This window comes from Meriones unguiculatus, chromosome 14 (genome assembly GCF_030254825.1).
Source record: "Meriones unguiculatus strain TT.TT164.6M chromosome 14, Bangor_MerUng_6.1, whole genome shotgun sequence".
NCBI classification, from domain to species: Eukaryota; Metazoa; Chordata; class Mammalia; order Rodentia; family Muridae; genus Meriones; species Meriones unguiculatus.
In genome coordinates, this window is record NC_083361.1 from 11,726,665 (window position 1) to 11,754,321 (window position 27,657).

Sequence of the window (27,657 nt, forward strand, 5' to 3'; positions counted from 1 at the left end):
CTCTGCAGTAACCCCTGGGCTCAGATCTTCTAGTTTTGTTGTTCTTGTGGGGCTCCTGCCCCCAATATGTCCCTCTTATCCCACCCCTCTCTTCCTTAATAAAACTCCTTGTACTCTATTTTTTTTCTATTCCCAGTGTTTGTTTTGCATTGTTCTGATAACTTTCACTTTTAATTTTTTATTCACTTTGCATCCTTGTTGTAGCTCCATTCCTTCTCTCCTCCTAGTCCCACTCTTTCTCCTTCTCCTTTCCCCTCCCCCTACTCTTTTCACCTAAAAGGGGAGCTCCCTTTCCCATTCAACCCAGATCATCAAGTTGTGTTAGGACTGATCCTGTCCTCTTCCCTGTGGCCTCAAACCTCAATAAACAATATAACCCAATTAAAAAAAATAGTACACAAAACTAAACAGAGTTCTCAAAAGGGGAATCTCAAATGGCCAGGAAGAACTTACAGAAATGCTCAACTGTTTTAGCCAATAAGGGAAATGCAAATCAAAATGACTGTGAGATTCCATCTCTCACCAGTCAGAATGACTAAGATCAAATCCTCAAGCTACAGCTAGTTGTAGTGTGAAGAAAGGGGAATATTACTCCATTGTTGGTGGGAATGTAAATGTGTACAACCATTTTGGAAATCAATATGGGGCTTTCTCAGAAAATTGGGGATAGCTTTACCTTAAGACCTAGCTATACCACTCCTGGGTGTATAGCCCAAAGGACATTCCACCATACAACAAGAAAATTTGCTCAATTATGTTCATAACATCTTTATTCATAGTTGCCAAAATTTGGAAACAACCTAGATGTCCCTCAACCAATGAATGGATAAAGAAACTGTGGCACATTTTGACTTTTAACTTAAATGGTATCACTTTTATTTATTATGGTTTTTATATTTTCCAGAGCTGAAAAGCATTATTAGGAATCTTTTTGCTCCTACTGCATTGAATTCTTCTTTTATCATTCTTCCTAGGATCACACTTTGGGAACAATGGTAAGAAGAAACTGAGTGGCAGAGGTAAATACAATTAAGATGAGGACTGAGTTATATAGGGAAGGGGTCTTGGATCATTCTGTATTCCATCTTATGAACTTGTTGACCTCAATTTAGAGATTAAAATAAAAAGTTTCAAAGGCTTACTATCATTATCTATTGTCCAATGTTTATTCAAGTCACAATTGAACCAAGAACTATACAAGTCTGACTTTCCTGAGGTCTCCCAAATGGAGCTTTGTTAAGTTATCCCACAGAGAGATTAAGAGTGTGGAAACATGGTAAGAACAAGGGCCAAGTTCAGCAAACCTTCACTTTCTCTGAGTTTTGGATTGACAAAACTGTCCTGAAGAGTATGCAGGGAATTTCTAGATTCTTACATTTTGCAGTCAGTAGTTTTTTTGCCTGTGAAATTTTTCTGGAGTTTTTGAACAAATGAGTTTCTGAAAATATGGAAGGGGATGGTATCTAAAGTTATTTTTTTTTTAATGAGAAGTTAAATATAGCTTTAGGGGCTATATGCCAGTTTCTATTTCCTAGGCTGTTTGTCCATACAAAGCCATTTTATCTTTAGATAACTAGTCTTGTCTTGGTTATCAGCATGCACGTTGTAGTGGGTGACTGACTTAGACAAGTGCAGTGTATGGTAAAGGGATAGAGTTTTAAAGTGGGGCAGGCATTTTCAGTAAGCCTTAGAGGAATGGAAAATTCTAAGATTTGCTTTCTCTATCATTCTGTCTACCATTTTGCACCCTCCCTGTTTATTGGCAACCATTTCTGTGATTGCTACTCTAAAATGCAGAAGACCCTAGCTGGTTTTGAACCTATAATACTTTTTGAACTCTCTGGCTCTGTTAACTTAATACACTCATACTCACCATTTATCCATGTGCACTCATTCAGATATTTACTTATTCCAACAGAATCTTAGAAACATTTCAGTACGTAATTCCAAAGAGTGAATTGCTATGCAAGGAAAATTTTCTGTGTCTGCCTTAGTTACCTCTCTCCTTTCTGTGATATATGACTTGAGATGAAATACTTAGAGCACTCTGTCCACTTGGGCAGCCCACCACCCTTACATATGTTACTAAACCACATGATCTGTGCTATAGTACTTCTATCTGTGTTGGCATCTACTACACAGATGTGCCTATCTTAATACATCCCAAATACAATGTCCTCTGTTGTGCTTCTTTCATGGATTCTAAGTCTTCCATTTGCTTCATCACCTGTCTGGCTTTATTACGTCTTAGCACAAGTTTCCATTTACCCAGCAGTTTTGTATCTTTTATGTCTTCCAAACAACATCACATGGAAAGTGTTGCCATGTTTTTTTTTGCTAGCTCATGTTATAGGCTTGATTCTTGGGCCATATTTTCAGTTTTATTTTCTCCACTGATTCAGGGAAATATGTTCTCACATAATTCTTTTGTAACAGGAAACCTGTAATGAATATTTCTGTCTCAGACTCTCTTCTTCTTGAGAATTAACATTTTTAATTTCTTCAGCATTGCATCACTGGTATCTTGCCATCAGGGAACTTTTGCTATTGTTCCAGTACAGAAAATGTACTTTTAGGAATTATGTTAATTTCTCTATTTTCATATATTTGATGTGAAATATGTCTGCAAATCTAACAGTGCTCACATTCCTTACAAGTTTTCACATATTTTTCTATATCATGTTCTTTTCATTTTAGTTCCTAATCAAAACAATGACCAGCAAACATTACTTGTGTAAATGTGACCCTGTGCTGTCATTTCTTGTACAATAAGAATTGGTCTTTTGCTCTCTAGTTTATTCTCACTTAACTGCTAAAGGTAAGAGCAGAATACACTGAGAGTTTTATAACATTGTGATATGTATGACAGCTAGATAATGAATTGTTCTTGGCGAGACTAACAACATAGATTTGATTCTCAGAACTCACAAAAGGATGAAAGATGTGAATTTTCAACAGAATGATGTCCTTTGCCTTCCACATTTGCTTGCTTGCAGCTGTTTCTTATTCTATGCTGCCCGACAATCCCAGCAACCACTACAGAGAGTGGACATTAAAATCAGTAAGGAAATAACCCATAACCCAGTGGGCTGACCACATCTGTAGGCTCTGGGGATTAACCCAGAAGTGACTTGGAAAATTGTCCCCATCCAAATTCAGGCTACATATGTCCCTACATGTACTTTGGAAATCAACACAGCCTAAAGAGAGTCCTCCAGAGCATGAAGGGTAAAGTCAAACATGATCACCAAAACATCAAATAAAAAGTTAATGAAATGATCCCTAATGATATTCTGCTGTACTCATAGACAGGAGTCAAGCATAATTGTCACCAGAGATGCTCCATCCAACAACTATCATCCAGCGTCTACTGGAAACAGATACAGAAACCATCAGCCAAACATTATGAGGAACTGTACGTTTCCTACAAAAAACAAAAGGAAAGATTGTGGAAGCCTGAGGATTTTAGTACACCAAAAGAACAATCAGGGAGCCTTCAGGGGTCTGACTCAAGCCCTCTGTATATATATCATGATTGTTAACTTGGTCCTCTTGTAAGTTTCCTAAAAGTAGAAGGCTAGGCTGTCTCCAACTAATTTGCTTTCAGGACACTTTTCCTCTAATGGGTTGCCTCATCAAGACTTTGGATAAGGTGCCTACTCTTATTGAAATTTGATATGCAGAATATCATTGATATCCCAGAAGCTTGAACTTTTCTGAAAGGAAAGGAGGAAGAATGAATGGAGGGATATGGACTGTAGAGACTAGGAGGAGAGGATGAAGGAAAACCTGGAATAAGGGTGTAATATATGAGAAAGTATGTAAAAAAAAAACACCCAACAAAAATTTAAGAAATGTGAATAATTCTTAAAAATTGGCAAATTTACTCAATAATTTTAATACTGTTGATTTTTTTCAATTCCTATAATCAGTGTTTTATCCAAGTAAATATGAATTTAGTATTTTCATGCTATACAAAAGAACAAATAATTTTAATAATTAAAAATATGTTCAAAAATTCAATGTTAAATAGTTATATGTGAAAGATATTTAATATCATTGAAGTCTCAAAACTGTACGTACATATTTATATTTATATATTGTATATATTATATATAATCACATTATATATTTATATAAATTAATGTTTTATACAGCTGGAGAGAGAAATTAATGTTAATGTTGAATCAAATACACTCTAACTGGGACATAATGGATGTTTTCTCAATGGAGTTTTTCTTGCATAACATTTAATAGAATGATATGGAGTATAATTTGAATGCATTATTTTTGTGTAATATGATAAAAATTTATTCAGTATTATATTAAATTGATTCCCTGTCTAATATTATGGAAGATAACATGATGCTTTTCTCAGTGAATCAGTGTCCTGCTTTAACAGAGATGACTCCCAGATGACTAGTTCCAATTTTATATTTATTTTTTGAAGTTAACTAAAACAACACAAACTACTTGAACCTGAAGGTTTGTCATAACTCAGACTTCATTAATTCTATAAGAATTGTGAGTTAACAATATCATAAAATTTACATATGGTTATTTCTTTATTTATGGCCTCTCTTCATTTACATGTACATAGAAATGGGTCTGATAGTTGTTAAATGTTAAGTATTGTCCTTTAATGCAGACTTTCAACTAGTAAAAAATAGCTATGAAAATCTCAAGAAACAAAATATTGAACTACATATCATTGAAAATGACTTTAACACAAGCTTTGGCAATTAAATGTTATGCAAGGGACATAAATTCACAAAAGAAGGAAAAATAGATTTTTTTAAAGGTAGGCTTATTTTGGCCCATGAAACAGATATTTTACAGTCACTTAGCTCCATTGCTAGGAGTCTGTCTTGAATCAGAATTTAATGGTGATGTAGGATGTGAACACAAATGATAGTCATCACATTGAAGGAGAATTACCTAGAACTACATTATCTTTATGGATTTGATGAGCCCGCAAAGCTTAGACCTTAGATCTTAGAATTACTTATCAGTTCTCAGTTTTCAGGACAAGCCAAAAGAAGTTGTTGGATAATTCTATACTGGAGATAGAGGCCACTGACAACCACCTGATCTGCATCGAAGAATTAGAAATCAGAATCCAGTTAACTGGAAAAGCAGGAAGCATTCCTAATGCAAACACACACACACACACACAATATCTACCCAAAATCAAAATACCAAAAATAATGTCTGCTAGGTAGAGTCCATATCCTTCAAAATATTGTTTAGCTTACACCCTCATTATTCTTTTAAGAACTAAAAAGAACACACTTGCAATGTATAGGAAACATATTTTCCTAGACAACACATGAGTTATGTGGATTCTTAGAGATATAGTTCATATTCATTTTTCAAACCTTCACAAATTTGCTTGAATTCTTTAAAATCCATCTCCAAGTAGAAATATGAAAACATTGAATTTAAAACTAGGATTGTCTGGGGTGCTCATTGTAGATGATAAGGGCCAGAATTAATCTATGGCTTCTGCTTATTTGTATACAAGATTTCTAAAGACACACATGCAGCAGTCTAGAGTTCCTTTCATTGAATAACATCTGTAGTGAATGAAGGGCAGCTGAAAGAGAAGACACTTGTTCTCACTTCCTAGATCAATTATTTACCTTAATTACAATCATCAGAATATGTTAATCACAGTTGATTTTGTATTGTACATAAAACTGGTGTTGTGGACTTATTTCTTTGTAGAGACCTCACAGAGAAAAGAGCCCTGTTTTTCAAATATAGGGTTCTCACATGAGAGAAATAACAAATTAACCCCTATGTTTCGCTGAAACTAGTCACTGGAGCGGAATCAGGCATGAGTACTTTGGCTGTAAAGATTGCTTTATCCCTATGCTATCCTCTTAGTTTACAGTCATTAGTCTTTCAGTGACTGGAAGCTTCTATAAATGTCTCTTTCTAAGACTGTGTTCTGCAATTTTCTTCTCTAATTTTCTGGTACTTTTTTTTCTTTAATAGTTTCAGCATTCACAGCTTCTACTATGGACAATTATCCATCCATTGGGAATTGCTTTCTGTTCACAGTGAGAATAAGGGATCTTTCAGCATCCTTCTTGTCTTATACCCACCCTTCTTGTGAATATCCAGTGTTCCTGCATTGTTTGTAAAGGTAGATATCTCAACAGTACAACTTTTTAAACTTTTTTAAACATGATTTTACATATGGGTCATCTATTTTTCTTGCAGCTTTTCTGACAGTGTTGGGATGGTTTTGATTTATGCCAATGGAGCATGTGATCTGTCCAAGATTTCTTTTGATCATGATTGCTGTGTCTACCTAGAAAACCTGGAACTTTCACGAGATTGTAACATTACTGTCTCATTCATCTCTGGAAAATGTCATTGGAATTTTATTGAATAAGTAGATAAATTTGTGTCATGCTTCCTGTTCTGCTACCCTCTAGTACTTGCCTCATATTTAAAATGGAACATGGAAATAGGGCAGTGGTAGCAAACACCTTTAATCTCAGGTCTTAGGAGACAGAGAAATAAAGATTTCTGAGTTCTAACCCCAATCTGGTTTACAGAGCCAATTTCAAGTCTGGGAAGTCAAAAAAAAAAAAAAAAGGACAAAAAAGAAACATGGGATTTGAATCATGATACCATGATACTGTGGTCACATAGAAACATATATGCTTGACATGTATTATTCTTGATCAAGCAATAAGATTTTGTCATTATACCCCATGGTGAATTTGTGAAAGTTGATGCTTCCCTCACTCCCATTGAGACAGTTCTGCCAGATGGCCAATATTGGAACAATCCATGCTACTCTGTTAGGTAAATGTTATTTTGTATTCAGTTAAATGTGCCAATTACTATAAAAAAAATTTCAAATTAACACATGCATATTGAATTTGCTAACTATGAATGCAGAGAAGATCAGGATCATGCATAGGCCAGGGTTCATATGTGCTAACATTACACCTCTGTTGCTTGCTCTAAAGGTATATTATTGAAGTCTACCCATTATTTTTTCCACCTGTGATCAATCTGCTCTTATTTAGGGGATCTTTAGAGGCATATTAGGTTATGTACAAGACCATTACTTCTTTAAGATGGAAGTTTTTCTTTTCAGAATTCCATATAAGACATAGCTTTCTGTATACTGCTCATTCTAGGAGGAGGATTAATTTTCACACATTTTACATTTGCATTCTCATTTATAAATGGAGTAATTAAATATTGATTAGAATCCTATTAGAATTTTTCCTACTGTTTTTCTGATTCTCTATTTTTTCCTTTTTCCTCTAGTCAGTTGTAAATTATTTTATTTTAAAAAGATATTTTTCTTAATTTTTTTGATTTCTGTGCCACATATATAGATCATACTCAATACATATTTTACTTTCAGTACTCCAAAGATCCTGACTATAGGTTCTATAATTATGTATGCTAAAATAAAATATTACAGTTATTTTGTTCATTTCTCCAAAGACTGATGGTTAAAAACACGATATAGGCAACAAAATTTACTCAGGAATAAAGAATATCTAAATTATAACATTTATATGGAATCATATTAATCAGAAGTTATTTAATTAAATAAAAATGAACCATATAAACAAAACATGAATACCAAGTTTTACTCTTCTATATAAAACCATATTTTGTTTTATTTACATGTGAATATGAGGAAATTAACTCATATAGTGCATGACCTTAGAAGATGATCTGTGACATAAGAAGAACAATAGTCAAAAAAGGAGACAAGAAAAGAAAATGCATCAGGAAAGCATAAACGTCTAAATGGTTAGAAGAACTGATAAATACAATTGGTCCTAACAGAAAAAGGAGGCATAAAAAAGGCTAATCAATAAAACTCACTATGTAGGAAAATACATTACAAACCCCTTGAAAAATTACTGTATGCTAGCTAGAGTCATAAAGACAAGAAAGAAATAGGAGGGTACCCCCAAAAATCCTCCTGTTCATCAAATGTAAGAAACAGTCATACATTAAATCGGTTAGAAGAAAAAGTGGGGAACAGCCTAGAACTCATTGGCACAGGAGACAACTTCCTGAACAGAACACCAACAGCACAGGCTCTAAGAGCAACAATCAATAAATAGGACCTCATGAAACTGAAAAGCTTCTGTAAAGCAAAGGACACTGTCATCAAAACAAAATGACTGCCTACAGATTGGGAAAGAATCTTCACCAACCCTTTATCTAACAGAGGGCTAATATCCAGTATATATAGTGAACACAAGAAGTTAAAAAGCAACAAACCAAGTAATCCAATTAAAAAATGGGGTACAGAACTAAACAGAGAACTCTCTGTAGAGGAATATAGAATGGCAGAGAAACACTTAAAGAAACACTTAAAAACGTCATTAGTCATCAGAGAAATGCAAATCAAAACAACCCTGAGAGTTCACCTTACACCCATCAGAATGGCTAAGATAAAAAACTCAAGTGACAATACATGCTGGAGAGGTTGTGGAGAAAGGGGAACCCTCCTCCACTGCTGGTGGGAATGTAAACTTATACAACCACTTTGGAAATCAATCTGGAGCTTCCTCAGACAATTAGGAATAGTGCTTCCTCAAGATCCAGCTATACCACTCCTAGGCATGTATCCAAAATATGCTCAAGTGCACAACAAAGACATTTGTTCCACCATGTTTATAGCAGCTTTATTTGTAATAGCCAGAACCTGGAAACAAACCAGATGTCCCTCAACAGAGGAATGGATACAAAAATTATGGTACATTTACACAATGGAATACTACTCACCAATTAAAAACAAGGAAATCATGAAATTTACAGGCAAATGGTGGGACCTAGAAAATATCATCCTGAGTTAAGTATCCCAGAATGAGAAAGACACATACATGGTATATACTCACTTATGAGTGGATACTAGACCTACAATATAGGATAAACATACTAAAATCTGTATACCTAAAGAAGCTAAACAAGAAGGAGGACCTGGGGTAAGAAGATCAATCCTTACTTGGAAAGACAAATGAAATGGACATTGGAAGTAGGAGAAAAACGAGAAACAGGAGAGGAGCCTACCATAGAAGACCTCTGAAAGACTGTACATAGCAATGTATCAAAGCAGATGCTGAGACTAATGGCCAAACCTTGGCCAGAGTGCAGGGAATCATATGAAAGTAGAGAGCGTTAGTAAGACCTAGAAAGAACAGGAGCTCCACAAGGACCAAATATATCTGGGCACAGGGGCTTGTCTGAGACTGATTCTCCAAACAGGGACCATGCATGAATATAACCTAGAACCCCTGCTGAGACATAGCCCATGGCAACTCAGTATCCAAGTGGCTTTCCCAATAAGGGGAATAGGAACTGTCTCTGACATGAAGTCTGTGGCTAGCTCTTTGACCTCTCCCCATCCTGTGGGAGGAGCAGCCTAGCTAGGCCACAGAGGAAGACATTGCAACCAGTCCTGGTGAGACCTTATAAGCTAGGGTCAGATGGAAGGGGAAGAGGACCTCCCCTATCAGTGGACTTAGAGAGTGGCAGGGAGGAAATGGGGGGGGGGACTACAGCTGAGATACAAACTAAATAAACTAATTAATATAAAAAATAAAAATTTAATAAAGAAGATAACAAGGGGAAAAAACAGTCATAAGTAAGATGAAGACTGCCAGGAAGTTGAGCAAAATTAAATTATGGGCTCCCCAAAAAGGAAATGTTGAACAAAAGTTTAGCTATATGCTGGAGCGTGCTAACAGAGTGGAACAGTTCTTGAGTGGGGAGTGAGGATTAAAAGAAAATAACAATACACAGAGATCCACTGGAGAAGGATGTCAGTAAAAACTGCCCCACATGGTTTATTCTTTAGTCAGAGAAAAGCACCTCAATACAATGAAGGGGTTCATCAATAAGTCAAACTTGTTTACCCTGATCACCTGTCTGTGTGATCCTCACACAAACAAAAGGAAGGAAGTTGGCAAAACATCCTGCTTATCTCTGTCTGCAGGTGAAGGCCAGGGTGAACACATGTTTTTTGATGGAAACTCACTAACAAAGCAGCCTGACAAATAAGGGGGCAATTCCTGCCTGGCAAGCATCTATTGGTCAAAATGCTACATTTTGAATTGATTGGTTATAGGAAGGTCCCCAGACCATAATGACCTGGTTTCCCTCCCTAGGGGGATGGGCCAGTTTCCTAGCAACTGTTACCTCTAGTGGGTGGGGAAAGAATGCAGTAAGGCAGTCCTTCCCCTCAGGGCATTACTAGACTTCTCCACCCACCTACTTCAGGTCTTAATAATAGCTGCTAATTTTTAATCTTTTTGGTCTCTCACTACATGGGAATAGCTCTGAAACTGAGACATGGATGTCTATGTGTAGCCAAAAATTCCTGTTGGCTTCAGAATCCCCACGACATGTGTTGGGCCCAAGGGGGAACCCTAACTTTTAGAGGGGGATGAAGAGAACTCAGAAGATTGGATTGATGCAATTTGCAAGAGGTTTATTTGAGCCATCATATGATGGGGCTGGCCCCCACAAAACCATCAAGGAACAGCCAGGAGAGACAGAAGGCTGAGGTTTTTAAAGGAAGGAGCGCTGGAATTGCAGAGGTTGTGAGCTTGGCAACACTGGATTGGGTAGTTGATTTTTAAAATGATTAATTCATTTTAGGTGCCAAGTCCATCTGGTCGTGCCCCATCTGGGTTGGGAAACTGTGATGTCTTGGACTGGTTACTAAGCAACGTTATCTCATACTACAGATCTGGACATTCCTCCGCAGCACAGTGGGGTAGAGACCTTTCCATTCCTTTGCAGCAGAGTGGGGTCTTGTTTTAATTCACCAGCTCCTCCTTCTGCTTTCTGTAAAAGTTCTGGGAAATCTTAGTTTAACATGGGGTATAGAATTTATAAAGAAACCTGTAAAGCTAGTGTTATACCCAGTTCGCGAGCCCCCAAAAGATCTCCAGGAATCGACTCTGTTGCAAAACCCATGAGGGTCTCTTTATTGAAAATTACAAGCTGCAGCTTGGGCTACACAGCTCCACCGCCAAAGCGGTGGGAGCTGAGCGCACCGCCCAAGGTTAGTTGGGTGATTTATAGATTCTGGTCCCTCCTAGCATGCCCAAGGCAGGGGCAATTCCTGCCTGGCAAGCATCTGTTGGTCAAAATGCTACATTTTGAATTGATTGGCTATAGGAAGATCCCCAGACCATAATGACCTGGTGTCCCTCCCTAGGGGGATGGGCCAGTTTCCTAGCAACTGTTATCTCTAGTAGGTGGGGAAAGAATGCAGTAAGGCGGTCCTTCCCCTCAGGGCATCGACATACTTCTCCACCCATATAGTTCAGCCCTTAATAATAGCTGCTAATTTTTAATCTTTTTGGTCTCTCACTAGCCTGTTCCTTTCACATGTAGATGCCATCTTTTACTATGGCATGAATAAAGATTTTCAGATGTCTTTTTTCAGCCCATACGAAGAGCATAGAGCCATTCTTGGTTGACCTGTGCATCCTGCATATCTCATAATTTACAATTTTAAAACTGTGTAAATGCTTGTGAGGAATTATGTATTTTTCAGAACAAAAAAACAGGACACCAATGACACATCTACTGATTTTTGCATCAGTCTAGTGTATTGAAATAGCCAGTGCATTCAGATTGTATTTTCAAACCTGAGAATAATACTGTATCATGGTGCTTAACTTGTTAAGTTTTCCTTTTTTTTCAGCAAAAATGCTTCATGTAAGGGTATTGACATTAATCTATTTTTAAAATTTTTTCATTCAACAGTATTCATTCTGTTTTACTTAAGCTTGAACTGTGCTTTTGCTGTCTGAAGGCACTGTTATCTGTTATGATGCATTTGTAGATAAGCCTTTCAGGAAATGGAGAGAGAGCATGGGAACCTAGAGAATGGGTATTCTAAAGCAGAGTTTATTCAAGTTGAAATAGGGATTTTTTTCTATTGGAGTGTTTTTTTTTCTAAGCAGAGATATTTGCACAATGTCAATGCCATGTCAAGGATATAACTTTTCTTTCTCTAAAAGTCAAAGTGATACTACAGAATTTAAAATGTATCTTTCCTTAAATGAAAAGTATCACCTAGGGATTGTCAGATCGCTTTAGTGATGTATTTATGTGGTGACTCATTTTTAACCACTACAGCATCTGTGTAGCTGTAGACCACTGCCCTATAACTGCCTACATCTGAAATACTGGCAATATATTTAATGTGAACATAGCATTTCTTTTAAACAACCAATTTTGTATAGATATGTTTTCACTTTTAATAAATAATATAAAGATGGGGTATGCACATATATTTATATACACATGTACATAACATTCATAATGTACATATATATCATCAATGTATGAATGAAGGGTCTTCTGATTGGTGCCATAGTATGACACTTTGTAGTCATTTCCTCAATAACATTCCATCCTAACGAGAGACGAAAGGCTCACCAAGGGGCAAGAATTAAAACTCACAAGTCTCTGGATTTCCTGAAACTTACAAAATTCACCAGGCTCCTCTTCAAATAATTTATGAGCAATAACAGATTCTGTCTGTAGTGTACTCGTAGTTGGGAAAACAGATCTTAGATGCAGGTTTCTTAAATCAGCTCCAGTTCTGGGATGGGCTTTTTGGTTATACAACCAAGGCATTTTAACATTCATGTTCTTGCAAATAACAACATTCAGGTAAGTCACTCCACTAATCTCAATGTTTCACTAAGCTAGACTTGAATGATAACTTTCTTTCTAGTCATCAGTAAATTTCTGGGGCCTGGATGACTTCGTTGTACAATATACTCCATTGAAAGAAAAATGCTTTGACCTTAATAGCATAGAGAGTAATTCTGATTATGGATTTGACTTTCCTGCACCTAATACTTCTGCCCAGCTTCCAGCCATGAACTTACAGAATGTGTTATCTACCATCTTGGTATTCTACATAATATTTATGCTGACCAGGAAACAGATTTTGCAGCCAGAAGGTGAGACATTGGGCCCACAATAACAGAATTCACTGAGTTTGCCAAGTTCTCTGAGGTTTAGCTGCAGCTGTCTTGGTAGAAAATTGAAATGATTTTTTTAAACACAGGTCCATCATCAATAAGTTAGCAAATTCCTGGATGTTTAGGAAAAAGTTCTATTAAAAATGATACATAGTTTGATTAGCTTCTTTAGGTGTACAGATTTTATTATGTTTATCCTATCTTCTAGGTCTAGTAGCCACTCATAAGTGAATATATACTGTATGTGTCTTTCTGCTTCTGGATACCTCACTCAGGGTGATCTTTTCTAGATCTTACCATTTACCTGCAAATTTCATTATTTCCTTGTTTTTAATTGCTGAGTAGTATTCCATTGTGTAAATGTACCGCAATTTCTGTATCCATTCCTCCACTGAGGGGCATCTGGGTTGTTTCCAGGTTCTGGCTATTACAAATAAAGCTGCTACAAACATGGTTGAACAAATGTCTTTGTTGTGTACTTGAGCATCTTTTGGATATATGCCTAGGAGTCGTATAGCTGAATCTTGAGGAAACACTCTTCCCAATTGTCTGAGAAAGCTCCAGATTGATTTCCAAAGTGATTGTACAAGTTTACATTCCCATCAGCAATGGAGGAGGGTTCCCCTTTCTCCACAACCTCTCCAGCATGTGTTGTCACTTGAGTTTTTTTATCTTAGCCATTCTGATGGGTGTAAGGTGAAATCTCAGGGTCATTTTGATTTGCGTCTCTCTGACGGCTAAGGACAGTGAATACTTTATTCTATATTCCTCTACAGAGGAATATACAGAGAATACACAGAGAATTCTCTGCTTAGCTCCGTACCCCATTTTTTAATTGGATTGCTTGATTTGTTGCTTTTCAACTTCTTTAGATACTAAAATCTGTACATCTAAAGAAGCTAAACAAGAAGGAGGACCTGGATTAAGATGATCAATCCTCACTTAGAAAGACAAATGGGATGGACATTCGAAGCAGGAGAAAACAAGAAACAGGAGAGGAGCCTACCACAGAGAGCCTATGAAAGACTCTACATAGCAGTGTATCAAAGCAGATGCTGAGGATCATAACCAAACCTTGGGCAGAAGAGAGGGAATCTTATGAAAGAAGGGGGAGTTATTAAGACCTGGAGAGGACAGGAGTGCCACAAGGACCAAATATATCTGGCACAGGGATCTTTTCTGAGACTGATTCTCCAACCAAGGACCATGCATGGTTATAACCTAGAACCCCTGCTCAGACGTAGCCCATGGCAGCTCAGCATTCAAGTGGGTTACCCTAATATGGGAACAGGGACTGTCTCTGACATGAACTCAGTGGCTAGCTCTTTGATCTCCTCCCACCCCCGAGGGAGGAGCAGCCTTGCTAAGCCACAGAGGAAGACAATGCAGCCAGTTCTGATGAGACCTGATAAACTAGGGTCAGATGGAAGGAGAAGAGGACCTCCCCTATCATTGGACTTAGAGAGGGGCAGGGAAGATATGAGGGAGGGAGGATGGGATTGGGAGGGAATGAGGGAGGAGGCTACAGATAGAATACAAAGTAAATAACTTGTAATTAATATAAAAAATTAAAAATGATACCTAGTTTGAATCAGTGCCTAATATATTCAGTTTATCCCACATCCAGAATACACTAGTCCAGGACTCCTTTGATGTAAAGAAGAATGGTTCCAATATAACCAGTCCAGTAACCAAATATGGATAAACCAACTAAAGATCGCTAGTAAGACATCTTGCCATTAACTTTGATTCTGTGTCACGTGTGATGCTTATAGATTATCTAGGTCTTCCAGACACAGTTTCTTCAAGATCTGTGGTTACATGATGTTTTTAGTGAGACCCAGAAGAATACAGGCTGAGATAATAATAAATTTAATTTTTTTAACTTTTCCCGTAACTCAGAAAATGACAGATATGAAAATAAGTAAGGGAAAGCAGTCATTAGCAGTCTTCTAAACAAAAATATCTCAGGACCAATGATTGTACTGCAGAATTATGCCTACTTTCAAAGAAGAGTTACTAAAAACATCTTCAAATTATTCCATATAGTAAAAACAGAAGGAACATAGCCAAACTCATTCTATGAGGCCACAATCAACCTGATACCTAAACCACATAAAGACATAAACAAAATGAGAATTAAAGATCAATTTTCCCTGTGATCTTTGGGTTGTATTTTTCCTTCTAGTATCTTCTGTAAAGCTGGATTTGTGTATAGGTATTGTTGAAATTTGTTTTTGTCATTGAATATCTTGTTTTCTCTGTCTGTGAGTACTGAGATAGAGAAGGACACTTCATACTCATCAAGGGAAAAATCCACCAGGAAGATATCACAATCCTGAACATCTATGCCCCAAATGCAAGGGCACCCACAGTTGTAAAAGAAACATTAATAAAACTTAAACAACACATAGATCCCCACACATTAATAGTGGGAGACTTCAACACCCCACTCTCAACAAAGGACAGGTCAACAAAACAGAAATTAAACAATGAAACAATATCTCTTAACAGAGGTCATGAAAAAAAATGGCCATCCTACAAAACCAATCTAAACATTCAACACAGTTCATATCAAAATGTCTACAAAATTTCTTACAGACTTAGAAGAGACAATACTCAACTTCATAAAGAAAACAAAATACCTAGGATATCTAAAATAATGCTGTATAATAAAAGATCTTGAGGTATCACCATCTCTGATCTCAGCCTTTATGAGAGGGTAACAATAATAAAAACTTCATGGTACTAGCTCAAAAACAGACGTGTAGAGCAATGGAATTGAATCAAAGACCCAGAAGAAAATCCACACACTTATAAACACTTAATTTTTGACAAAAAAGCAAAACCAAACAATGGAAAAGAGAAAGCATCTTTTGCCCGACCCGAGGGACCTAGTTATTCGTGGGGGCCAAGGGGGTCGCAGCCTGTAAAAGATGAGCGGGAGAAAGGAAGGACTCAAGCAAATGTGCACTTGTCAAGAGTCAAATTTTATTGAACCGAAGCAGGCTTTTAAGGCCAACCTTAGATAGGGGCGGGGTGAGGGAGGAGCGCAGTGTAGAATCCTTTTTACTCAGGGAGGGGTAGGTTGGAAAGGCACACTTTAGAGCCTCTCAACTCAGGGAGGGGCAGGGTAGAAGTTACAGAATCTTCTTGGCCCAGGGCCTGGAACACTTTGCAGTTATTTTGGGAAGTCATGGTACAGTTAGCACATTTCTGCAACTGTCAAGTGGGATGTTGGTCAACCAGGTACAGCAGGGTGGGGGGAATGAGAAAAGGTCAGAAGTTTCTCAGGGCTTGTCTCCAACATCTCCCCCTTCTCTGTATACAAGAACAGGGATAGGGAGGTTACCGTGACCCGCTAATGGTGTACCAAAGAAGGGCTCATTTTGGCAGCCAATTATTTTTGTTTAAGAGTAAAATTTTGGATCCAAAGGAGCAAATCATCACCAGAGAGGCGAGCGTTCCGCAGAGTAGGTCAAGCGTTGTCACTCATAGGCCATTGGTTTTGACAAGGCTATTTAGATTGACCATAGTGCAAGGGGCACAAACGGGGTCTGAGCTTGTTAGAAGGGCAGTGCTGGACCCTTACCCGTCATTGGATCGACCTCCTCCCGGCAAGGTCGTCCTGTCTTAGGCAGGCTGAGACTTATCCACCCGTTCCGTCTCTAACTTACTAGACCACTCACTTTGTGGAAATGTAACGCATCTTGCTCTCAATAAAACCATCAAAGCTCCATAAGGATCCTGGAAGGAATATGTTTAGTAGCCAAATAGTATATGAGGGGTCACGGAAACCTGAGTTATTATTTGGAGGGGCGGGACCAGAATTTCCACCCCCGGGTTGTAGGGAGGTGAAGTCTAAGGGTCGAGATGTGGTGTTGTTTTGGTCCTTTGGCAGGTCAACGGTAGACTCTTCTTCCGTGGCGTGCCAATGGTAATGGACTCCCACCGGCTTGATTGCAGAATCCACCTGACTCTTAACAAAGCTTGTCAATTGATTAAAGGCCCAGGGGCCAAAAGAGAGAAGCAAAAGGATACCGACAAAAGGTCCTAGCAGACTGGGAAGCAGAGTGGTTAGCCATGGGGATGTAGAAAACCAATTTCGATACCAGGACTCTTGTTTCTCTCTGTTCCATTTTCCTTCCTCCAAACTGGAGCGAACCTTATCGATACTGCTTTGCACTAAACCTGTTTTGTCAGTGTAAAAGCAGCATTCTTTCTTGAGCGCAGCGCAGAGTCCGCCTTCCTGGAGAAAAAGCAAATCTAGACCATGCCTGTTTTGTAAAACTACCTCAGATAAGGACACCATAGAATCTTTTAGGTCCTGTAAGCCTTTTTGCAAATCTTGTAGGTCTTTGTCCACTGCTAGGGAGAGCTGATTAAATTGTTGCTGGGAGGTAATTAGGGAGGCTATGCCTGTACCAGCTCCAGGGGCTCCAAGCCCTAAAATTACAGTTAGAGTAATGGCAGTTAAGGGCTCACATTTAACTCGAGATGGACGTACCCCTTTTTCCCAAAACCAAAGGAACTAATCCTTAGAATGTATAATCAGCCTTGGGAAAAGCTGTACAAGGACGCAGTAATCTTTATGGACTAAAAAGGTGGAGCTTACAAGATTAGGAATAAGACCAGTGGAGCAGGCAAAATAAATGCCATTAGGTGCAGCAATATATGTAAAGCTTGAATTTACAAGAGTAATATTGCAAATTTCTTGTAAAGCCACCGGGGGAAGCATAGAAGGTCCCAATAGGCATGTTCCAATTCCGGACACCTGTGTGACTGTAAGGCTGACTCCCTCTGGGTGCTGCCACCGTAAGGCATTAGAATTATTAGTTGTAATTACTTCTAAGGGTAAGGCTATGCCCTCATAGAAGGGTGGCCGTGGTGAGTAACACACCCAGCATTCCTGAAAATCAGTGGCGTTAATTTGATGCATGGCCTCTTCATTGAAGGGCAGAAGCAGAAGGAATGTAATTGCCTTTGGCAGGGTTACTAAGTGACTAGAAATCACAGGATGGCCCACCAAGCAATATGTGTTAATAATGGTAATTTGGAAAGTTCCTCAGAAGAGTTACTTAGGAAGCCCTGAGGGAGAGGAGGATTTAGCCCCTGACCTTCTCTCAGGCTTGCTCCTCAGAGAAGACACAGGTTGAAGCTAATTGCTCTTCCATCTTTGGCTGTAGCCACATCCCCACTATTAGGAGATTCTGAACGTGAATTAAAGATCAGATATTCCTCAGGTGTCTGGCCAGGACTGACCAGACCTGAAAGTCAGCTACCTAGCCCCTCATCCAATTATGAGTAGCCAGGATCGCAACCCCTGAACTTCCCTGTGCCTCATCCCCTAACAACCTGAGGCTTAGGTCTCTGGGGACCCACTCTTAAAATTTTGAAAACATATTTCCAACATAGCCAGGGCCATTATCTGTTTTAAGTTGTGTTGGAAGTTTTAAGATAGCAATTGCTGACAGTGTATGAGCAATAACATTTTTTCCAGATTTACCAGTTTGGAGTATGGAAAATATAAACCCACTGTAAGTGTCAACAAAAACATGAACATATTTTAAATTACCAAATTTAGGAATATGTGTAACATCCACTTGCCAAATAACATTAGGTACAAGGCCACAGGGATTGACCCCAAGATGGGAAGTAGGCAAAAGGACAACACAAGAAGGACATTGTTTAAACAAGTCAGCTTTATAATTACCTTAGTTAAAGGTCCTGGAAGGTTAGAATGAGCTTGCAAATGTCCAATGTAAAAGGAAAAGTGTTTTGTTTTTTTTGTATCAAATTTTGAATTTGTAAAAATAATTTTAGCAGGAGAAGATGTCTAAATTTAATTCGCAGTCTCTAACCTAGGCAAAGACTGAGCTACATAGGCACTATCTGTAAAAATATTTAAAGACTGTTTATTAAAACTTTAAAACACAGCCAACACTGCAGGTAACTCTGTTATTTGCACAGATGTGCTAGACACTTGAAAAGATGCATCAACAGGTTGTACTTTGTCATAATAAGCTTACATATGTTAAAATGCCATATTCAGATCTCTGACAAGCTTGAGGGCCAGCGTATCTGAGTTACTGTTTTTATCATCTGTTCTAAACTATGTCCTATAAAAGAGAATGCTATCTAGAACTATATTTTAAGTAGATTTATAAAGGCAACTTTAGTTACCCATCCTAGGCTTAACCTTAAAAAAACTAAACAAAGACACTAGGTATAGCTCAACATCTTAACCAACTGTAGTTGTTAGCATAACTTTAAATCTGCTCTTTCTGAACTAAAATTAAAGCAAACCTTTTAATCAGATACAGCTCATAGAGAGGCTAGCAAATCTTGCTGCTCCTACTGCTTTCATTAAAATTGAACAGTAAAAAGCTTTGTATTTAGCACTAATCAAACGACTGAACATAACTCAGACCTAAACAAAAATGGTGGCAAACTCATAGCTCCACCCTCTTTATCTCTGGACCAGCATGGCAGCTGGCCACGTGTAACTGAACTCAGCTGGAAGCCCTAAACAAAGATAGCGGCAAAGCTACAGCTTCACGCGCTCTCTATCCCTGAACCATCAAGTTACTTAGCTTCCTAAGTAACTCTTCTGAGGAACTTTCCAAATTACCATTATTAACACATATTGCTTGGTGGGCCATCCTGTGATTTCTAGTCACTTAGTAACCCTGCAGCTAGCCATGTGTTACCACAGGCTGCGACTGACAATACCAAATATAGCCATTAGGTGCTGCTGATGATACAGCAACCACTGTGGAGCATCCACAATCCCCCACAACCAAAAGTTCAGGGTCATCTTTGGCTATATATGGAGCTCAAATAAGTTTTAGAACCAACTGCATAACAGAACAGTACAGAAAAATCTTAAACTGTATAAATTATTTTAGCCATACCAAACCTATTAGCAAGAATTATTTTCCCTTAAAAGAGCATAAGAAAACATTTTGCAATGAGCAATCGCCAGCCTTTTAAATGAATTATAACAATACAGTTTTTGTCCTCTGGTTACATACATTTATTAACCTTTTGCAACATTCTATATACCTTCAGGTTCCTAGGTTTCTTTTTCTGGCTTAACCAGACATGCTTACTTTTTTGCTCTCTCTCTTGCTTTTTAGACAACATAAAAACTCTCATCAAAATCCTTTCCATCCTAACATGATCCTGCTGGAGCCCAGCGTCTACGATTTGCTTTTTAAAGGCAAAGCAAAAACAAGTTACATTACTACAAAGAGGAGTTCTGAAACTGCCAAATTTTTTTTCTAAATTACTTTCCTGTAGCAGATAAGATGGTCCAAGGTCACATAAACTCTAAGGAACTTAGAACAAGCTTTAAGGAACTTGGTGAAACTTCCTCTTTTCTTTGTCTCAAGGTAAAGAACAGGGTGGAAACGTTTTTCCATAAAGCAGCTTAACAAACAGCTCTCCATAAGATACATTCTAAAAACTGCAATTTTCTCAATTAGCACAAACAATACGGCAGGGTTTCATTTAGTAAAATTGATAAAATAAATACCCAAAATCATTGTCATACCCAAATGCCTGGTAAACTTTAAACATTTTATTATAGCCTTAAACATTTAAACAAATTTTTAAACCCATTTTTGCAATATCAAAATAAAGTACCACTTTTGTAGGAGAGAAGTCACAAAACATAACCATTATCTTAAAAGTCAAAACCAGATTTTAAAACCAGAATTTAAGTCATCCTTTTAACCTAGAAGGAAATGAGAATTATTAGACCAAGGTTCTTTTTTTTTTTTTTTTAATCCATACCAATATGGCGGTCACATTATAAACACATAGGCACACACTTTAGACACACACAAAAAAAATACTGCACAGAGATATTCAGACAAAAAAAAAACATTAACCAGCTGGCCAAATTTATTGAAAATACTGATGAAGTTAGGGGCGTCCCCCTGAACTTTGGCAGCTGTCTTTGATCACGTCTTGCTACCCAGATACAGACACCTCAAGCTCTGAGGAATTTTTAGAACAGAGAACAAAAAGTACTACACGCACAAACATTGCACAGAAACATTTAGACACGCCCGGCACACAAAAACAAAACACAGAGACAAAGACAAAAAGCAACCACAGTACCTGCTTTTTAAACATTTAAATATATATATATATACAGAGCATAACCATGATTTTAAGTCAGAACTAGAAAAATTTAGAATTTATCAGTGAACACAATTTAATCTTTAAAACTAGAAGTGGCTCCATCTTTCTGGTTTCTGTTCGAGAGTTGGCTGAAGCTGACACTGGCTGAAGCCAGTGGGAGGGGGCGGAGTAAATTGCAGTCCTGCTAAGCTCTGCAGCTGGCAGAGGCAGGTCTTAGGCCTCCGAGGGTTTGGGCGTTCTCATCCACCCAGTTCTCTGCAAGCCTGGCCCTCGGTAGGGGAGTGGGAAGGAGACAAGTAGAGTCCCCGTTCCTCCTGCTCACCGTGCTATGGCTCCGCCTCCGATCCATGCCCTTTGCCCCAGCCCATCTAGGGGCCTTTTTTGTTTTGGGCGGAAGGGAAGCAGCGCAAAGGAAGTAGGCTATGAGACTTAGCAGTTTCTTCCCTTGACTCTGTTTCATCCTCACTTTGTAATGAGATGAGGTCTATCTCTTCTTTAGGAGGCTTTTTGGTACCAGCTCTTTTTTATGTACTATCTCTTAACATTTGCTTGCACTGCCAAGTGCAGGCAGCCAATCAGGGTTATGGTACCTGGAAGCCTCTTCTTTCAAATCACTCTCCTCTGAGGGGTCTAATTGGTCAGGGCCTTCTTTGGGAAAAATGGGGAAAGCTAGGGAATTAACAGTAATGACTGGGGGGGGGGGATAATTATTATTTTTATCTCGACCTCTTTCTCTAAGGTCCTCGAGTGGGCAGGCTCTAACCTGATCCCACTTTTTGGCATATCTCTGGCCCATCAATAGCAAACCATGGACAAATGTCCGGCACAAAAACAAAGAACTTAATTAAATCCTTTTTCTTTTAACCCATATTCCTCTCTCCCTGAGAGAAGCCTTTAAATCCTTTACAAAAGCAGCTTCTTTAGACAAAGAATGGCCCATCTTTATGGGACGGAAATGTAAAATAGAAACTCACCAGGCATTGCCATTCCTTGGGTGCCAAAGCGGGAGCCTCAGAAACTGCCTTGATCAAGGTCTTTACTCTGGGGTCTGTCCAACTTGACCTGTACCTCCTGCCCCACATTGGGTGCCACTTGCCCCGACCCGCGGGACCTAGTTATTCGTGGGGGCCAAGGGGGTCGCAGCCTGTAAAAGATGAGCGGGAGAAAGGAAGGACTCAAGCAAATGTGCACTTGTCAAGAGTCAAATTTTATTGAACTGAAGCAGGCTTTTAAGGCCAACCTTAGATAGGGGCGGGGCAAGGGAGGAGCGCAGTGTAGAATCCTTTTTACTCAGGGAGGGGTAGGTTGGAAAGGCACACTTTAGAGCCTCTCAACTCAGGGAGGAGTATTTTGGAAGTTACAAAATCTTCTTGGCCCAGGGCCTGGAACACTTTGCAATTATTTTGGGAAGTCATGGTACAGTTAGCACATTTCTGCAACTGTCAAGCGGGATGTTGGTCAACCAGGTGCAGCAGGGTGGGGGGAATGAGAAAAGGTCAGAAGTTTCTCAGGGCTTGTCTCCAACAATCTTTAACAAATGAGGATGTCCTAACAAAAGAATATAAATCATATATCTATCATAAATATATCTATTTATGAATATAAATCCATATCTATCGTCCTGCAAAACTCAAGTCTTAGTGGATCAAAGGCCTCAACATAAAATTGGATACAGTAAATCTGTTAGAAGAGAAAGCGGTGAATATCTTTGAACCAGAGAAAACTTCTTAAACAGAACCACAACAGCTCAGGCACTAAGAACAACAATTAGTAAATGGGATCTCATGAAAGAAAAAGCTTCTGTCAGGCAAAGGACATGGTCAAAAAGATAAAACAATTACAAAATGGGAAAATATTTTTACCAGCTCTACATCAGACAGAGTGCTGGTATCTAAAATATATAAAGAACTCAAGAAACTAGGTATGAACAAACCAAATAACACAATTTTAAAAATGGGGGTACAAATCTAAACAGAGAAATGGGCAAGAATCTATATGAATATTCAACATCTTTAGTCATCAGGTGAATACAAATCAAAATGACACTGAAATTACAATTAACACCCACCAGAGTGGCTAAGACATAAAAAAAAAAAAATTGAGCAACTGCTCCAATGTTAGTGGAAGTGCAAACTTGTACAACTATGTAGAAAATACATAGTTTCTCAGAAAATTAGAAATAGATATATCTCAAGACCCAGCTATGCCGCTTCTGGGAATATACCCAAAAGATGCTCCACCACACCACAAGGATACTTGTTTAATTATGTTCATAGCAGCTTTATTTGTAAGTAGACAGAAACTGGAAACAGCCTAGATGTCCCTCACCCAAAAAGGACACTTTGAAGGAAAAGGCTTCAAAGAGAGGCTCCAAGGGAGAGAGAGGATGCTTAGAAGAGATCTTTGGAAGAAGGCTGCTGTTCCCAGCGCTTTTGCTGCTTCAGCATTTGCTGATTTGCAAGTTGATGGACTGCTAGAAATCCTGACAACTGAGATTAGTATTTCCCAAAAGGTAACCCAAATCAGCCAGAAATATCCTAAGAAATCTATGCCCCCCTTTCTCTCTAACACTCTTTCTCTCCAATTTAGTGTTGGGGTATTGGTGGAAAGACAATAGAGGCACTAAGAAACTAAAATAAAATAGAGTTTAAAAATGGCGCCAAGAGGGAAGCATGAATCTCACTGTGAAAAGGAAATTCAATAGATATCCCAAATGAATGGAAGGAGGGGACTGAATCAGAGTAAAGGGTAGGGATGAAAACAGGAAGGAGGAGTTGGAGGAAGGAGGGAGGAAGAGAGTAATGGAAGAGACAACTGGAGTGGAGAGGCATCTCAGCCATGGGGTAGAAGCCTTAAACAATAGAAATTCCTAGGGGTTTATGACAGTAACTCTAGGTAAGACTCCAATCAATGGGTTCTTAAAAGCCTAAAACAGCCATCCCCTGTAACCAGGCAAGGCTTCCAATGGAGACATTGAGACTAAAACCCATCCACAAAATATTAGACTTAAAATTTGTCATACCTACATGATGCACAGGATTAAAAGATAGAGCATAATTTGAGGGATGTGCCATCTAAAGACTGGTCCAGTTTGAAACAAATGTCATGAGAGGAACATGACCACTGACACAAAATGAGCTTCCTGATGTACTCGCAAACAGAAGCCTAGCATGTCATCATCAAGACATTCAACCAGGAACTGATGGAAACATCTGCAGGGTCCCATAGCCAAATATTAAGAGGAGATTGGCAATTCCTCTGGAAGTGGCAGGGGAAGATTGAGAAAGCCAGAGGGGTCCAGGACACCACAAGAAAACTTACAGAATCAACTAACCCAGGCCCATAGTAGCTCATAGAGACTGAACTACCTAAAGAACAAGCATGGGATGGACATAGGCCCTTGGCACATATGCATAACAATTGTGCTGCTGAGTCCTCATGTGGGACTACTGAAGTGGGAACAGGGGATTTAATAAATGCCTAGTCTTGTTACCAGGACATTCCCTGAAACCCATATCTTTATGGCTCATGTTTATCCTGTATAAAAAAAATCTTGTTGAAGACATTAACAGTGAACTTTCTGTTCTGCAGATTTGGCACTCTAAGGAAGGAGTGGCTTTCAGTTGATTGACACACAGTTGCTCTATTACTGAGTAATCCTCTATTACTCAGGATTGCACTGAACTGTGATTTCCAGAACAGCAGGTTTTCCTGTCCCTTTTTCATTGCATACCGCCTTATAATAGATAGGTTCTGACAATTATGTTTTCATTGCATATTGTTAATCTGAAACAAAAAAGAACTTCCCAGCAAGCTATAGTTTCTCCTGTTAACATTTCCTATTTTAATGCTTTTTAATTGTTGTTTCATTTGGGGTTTTGTTCACTCTACTCACCCACCTTTCATGGGGTCATCAACTTATTTTGGAGAACATCCATTGATTACAGTAACGGACTACACAGTACATTCATTGTTCTAAACTTCTAGTAGCAAGAAAATAGAGCACTGCTCAGGATAGCTTCCCTCATTATATTAGATGAAAGGACACACTAAGATGCCTTTAAATTATTGTAAGTTTTAGAGAACCAAGAAGGATTTCTCACACACCCTAATGATTTCAGAGCAGAACACTCTGCTCTGGATGCATGGATGTATCACAACAACACCTATATTCAGTGATTAACCCAGAAAGAAAAAAGAACAGGACTGGAAAAGTTCCAGTCTCATAATATAAAGAAGAAACTTGATTTTTGCACTGAAATAAGAAGATAATTTTGAAGTGAGGAAGGCAGCATGACTATTGAATTTTCCAAAGTGAGCAATGGGCTGATTGTATTGGGTACAGACATCTTATTTTTCTGCAGATATAAATACATCAGAGAAGAAAATTCTGAGAAATTACTGTTAGTAAGAAGTGGAGAATCCAACAATTGTCTTTTGTTTAAAAAAGCATGGTACAATGTATGGACATAACCTAGAACTTTTGCTCGGACGAAGCTCGTGGTAGCTCAAAAACCAATTGGTTTCCCATGGTAAGGGGAACAGGGACTGTTTCTGACAGGAACGCAGTGCAAGCTCTTTGACCTCCCCACCCCCCAAGGGAGGAGCAGTTGTGCTAGGCCACAGAAGAGGTCTTTGCAGCTAGTCTGATAAAACAGGGCCAGATGAAAGGGGAGGAGGTCCTCCCCAATCCATAGACTTGGAAAGGGTCAGGCAGGAGCTGAGGGAGGGAGGGTGGAATCAGGAGCGAATAAGGGAGCAAGATACACCTGGGACACAGAGTTAATAAAATGTAAATAATAATAATAATAAGGCACTTCGACATTTCCCCCATTGAAATCATCAGTTTGCATAATCTTAATAGCTGCTTCTTGTCCAGTGTGTTGGGAAAAGCATCGCCAGGAAAAAAACTGAAGGTAGAGATTGTTACACTGCAAAACAGAACAAGGAAGTAGCTATTCACGTCAACAAATCTCATTCCCTCAGAGTGGTTTGGAAAGGCAAAACATCCCCAAAATTTACATGAACTGCATTTTCATCCCTCTTTACTGAACAAACCAAAGAGTCAACAAAGATAACCAGATCTGCTTTAGAAAGGTGTCTCCAGAGCTGCGAATGTTAGTGAAGCTGGACTAATGGGCATTTGGACTTCTTGAGTCTCTTTCTCTTGTGTGGGACTTCAAGCTATACTATATATATATATGCTTAAAGATTTGCCACCAGAAAACTACTAAATGTTTCCATTTTCTCTGAAAAAAAATCATAAAAAAGGAGAAGATGAAAAAAAAAAGCATGGTACAATTAATCTTGGCTCTGCATAAATGGCATGAGGAGTTTCAGGACTTCTTGCAATTTACCTACAATGGCAATCTTTGATGCAACAGGTTTTCATAAACCACAGCTGTCATTATATGAAAAAAGTTTCTTGCTTCAGATTTGGCTAAAAGAGCCCCATGAGAAAATTGATCACTACTGTCCTGCTGTATTCATGGCTCAAATCATGATGCCTGTGGCTAGGGAAGAAGATCCAAAACATATTATCCAACTTGTTTTTATGCAGAACACAGGGTGTCAGATGCAAAGCCTCAGGGAAGACAGAGTTTCAGAATCCTCAATGACAAGGAAGAAAGGACTATGAAGAGCTTAGGGTGATTAGTGTGACATCTACAGTCATTAACAGAGTTAGAAGCTAACATGTTCACAAACACTTGAGCTGAATATATACCTGCTTATCATTATTAGATCTGAATCCACTAGTCTTTTGCCTGGGCATATATGGGTGTTAATAGGATGTTCTGGATTTTTTTCTTAGCGCTCCTGTATATTCTGAATTTTGGGTATAACTTTAGTGACAATGAATGCTTTGTAAGAATCACAGATTTTTTTCCACCATGAAGGAGATGTGAAGATTACTGCATTTTTCCCTCTTCATCTTTTTTACACAGGCAAAAACATTCCTCATAACTTTTTGCCATACCATTTTGAAGACCTTCGTATACAGTAAGTACAATGATTCATTAAAATTTCAGAATTCTTTTTACTTAAAGGATGTATTGATTAAAACTTCCCTGGGTTATTCACAGTCCCTCTTTTCATTCTCAAATTACTTTCATATATATTTTCATGTGTCCTTTTCTTCTTTCCAAAACAGCCAATAATTTTGACTTTATTCATTTTACTTTTCTCATATAACATTGGCCTTTCATGATCTCCTTTTGTCAAGCTTGCAATGCCAGATTAGTTGAATATTTTCAGTGTTAAGATTTCAGTATATGGGCTACATCTGAGCAGGAGTTCTAGGTTATATCCGTACATGGTCCTTGGTTGGAGAAACAGTCTTATAAAGGACCCCTGTGCCCTGATGCATTTGGTCTTTGAGCTTGTAATAAAGCCTCTACTGAGTTTGCATCAGAATTGCTCCTTGGTGGTCTTTAGGGTCTGAGACTGGGCCATAACAATCTGTTCTAATTGAATAAGTAAATAATTTATGAAGTATTTT

The 27,657-nt window shown here is 38.4% G+C and overlaps 1 protein-coding gene across 1 annotated transcript in view; it reads left to right on the forward strand.

Moving 5' to 3' along the window:
• The window catches only part of LOC110561262 (vomeronasal type-2 receptor 116), a 186,301-nt gene that overhangs the window by 59,068 nt on the left and 99,576 nt on the right, over window positions 1-27,657 (forward strand). Inside the window, exons 3-4 of the mRNA XM_060366762.1 lie at window positions 6,001-6,151; window positions 27,104-27,158. The gene's annotated coding sequence lies outside the window, so the exon portion shown is untranslated. The remainder of the gene's footprint in view (window positions 1-6,000; window positions 6,152-27,103; window positions 27,159-27,657) is intronic.